Here is a 2,355-nt window from a genome sequence, read left to right on the forward strand (position 1 = left end):
ATTTTTCTATCTCCATTTTAGTAAAAGTTTACATATCCTCCCTTCATGTATTTCAGATATTTTATACTGTCTATATTTTCTAATGGATTTGTATATATATATATATTAGGGATGTGCATATATATATATATATATATATATATATAAATAAAACAATCCTCGCACCCATAGCTTTATGTGAAATATCTTTCCCTGGGAAGCACCGGACACGCCCTGCAGCTTTCCGTGCAGCAGGTTGTCTCTTCACATGTTCAGCAAGGTAGAATAGGGTTTCATCTTTATTTAAAAAAAGGAAGCCTCCAATAGATATGAAAAGTGATTTATAATTGTTCTCATCAATGTTGTTAGAGGTCCCAGCCTGTGACATCTCTATAGACCTCTCATATCATACAGACACATCCTGTGATAGCAGCTGCTGTACCTCGCCTATCACAAACACCACTTTCTATGACAGTTCCTCGTGGACGGTGTATCAGCGGTTTGTGTAACTGCAAGTTAATGTATTGTCAATTTTTTTATTAGAAAAGAATCGGGATGGCTATTTGCTGCAGGACGTTTGAAAATTGCATTTGGTGATTTTCAGATGAATAATTTTGGTAGTTTGTAACTTGCCCAAGAAAATCACCTAACACAAATCACACACAGAGGGTTGTGGCAGAAATGGGCCTGGCAATGCCTGACTGCCTGCCACAGAGGTCCCCGCTCTGTGTGGATAATTTCTACTCAGACCTGTTGGAGGAGCCCAAGTCTTGCAGCCCCGCGCCCCTGCAACAGGATGCGGCACGTCAGGGCAGGGAGAGAGAAGAGACTATTGCAGCAACCCCTCTCTCCCCAGCCCAGATAAAAAAAAAATATACTATTTGTGAGGGCGGTCTGGGCACACCTCCCCGAGTTGGCCATGCCATCGCCCAGTATCAGGGCCTGGCAGAGCTGTCGGCGGCCCTGCTCCTCTTAGCAGAGTTTTTGAGCACTTGCAATGTATAAAAAGACCAGTTATAAAGAGTATTTATGTAACAATAGGTAAATCACATTTATTGTGTCATAGGAAATGGAAATACTCCAAATAATGGAAAAGCTCATTTACCTATAAATAAACCGTTTCTTTATGGCAATGTTTGCGGGTATAAATAGAAATAATGTCAGTGCAAAGTTCAGGGTCTCTGTTTTTTTTTTTTTTTTTTTCAGCTGCAGCCGTGTTAGTAACGTCATTATTAGGTAGTACAGATTATAGTGAGTTTTATATGGCTTTAATACTGAATTATTATTATATTTTATTTATAGGGCGCCACGAGTGGTCCGCAGTGCCGTACATACAGTAAAGGGTACACAGAACATTACACTATAGTAAAACTTATAAACAGAGCACAAGTAACAATTAGCAACACAATTCTTCATACTCAATACAGCTGGGAAGGTGAAGGCTAGAGAAGAAGGCTGTGAGACAGTGGGGAGGAGGACCCTGCTCCTAGGAGCTTACAATCTAGGGGAGACAGATGACATGAGGCAAGAGTGTGTAGAGGGGGACCTGAGTGCAGGAAGTAGGCGAGGTAGAGATGGCTGAGGAAGGAGGGACAGAGACTTGGTGACGGTTATGTGGTGGAAGGGTGTGCTTTGATGAACAGGTGGGTTTTCAGTGCACGTTTGAAGCTCTGCAAGGTCAGGGAGAGCCTAATTGAGCGAGGAAGCTCATTCAAGTGAAGGGCTGCACGAGCAAAATCTTGGATACGTGCATGAGATGAAGTAACCAGGGTGGAGGAGAGGTAACAGTCATTGGCAGACCGAAGTGAGCGGGAGGGAGTATTATTATCAAATGTTCCGCAGCGCCTTACAAAACACATAAACAAGTTGTAGAACAAGCGACTTACAGAACAATACAGGACCAGGACATGGATTATATATATTGCTACATTAGTGACCATAACACCCAGATAAGCAACAGAGCATAAGCAGCCAAGTGTTAGGTGCCCTAGTGGGGAGTATGTAAGGAGATGAGGTTGGAGATGTAGGGAGCAGTAGAGTTAGAGAGGGCCTTGTATGTGAAGGTGAGGAGTTTGAAGAGGATTCTGTAGGGGAATGGGAGCCAGTGCAAGTTTTGGCAGAGGGGAGCAGCAGAAGTGGAACGGTGGGAGAGGAAGATAAGTCTAGCTGCTGCATTGAGAACAGACTGGAGGGGAGCAAGATGGCAACGTGGGAGGCCAATAAGGAGAAGGTTGCAGTAGTCAAGCCGAGAAATGATTAGTGAATAAATAATCAGTTTGGTAGCATTCTGGGAGAGGAAAGGGCGAATACGAGCGATGTTGCGTAGCTGGAGCTGACAGGATTGAGCCAGAGATTGAATGTGGGGTGTGAAGGAGA

This window comes from Taudactylus pleione, unplaced genomic scaffold (assembly GCF_031769625.1).
Source record: "Taudactylus pleione unplaced genomic scaffold, aTauple2 ptg000016l, whole genome shotgun sequence".
NCBI lineage: Eukaryota > Metazoa > Chordata > Amphibia > Anura > Myobatrachidae > Taudactylus > Taudactylus pleione.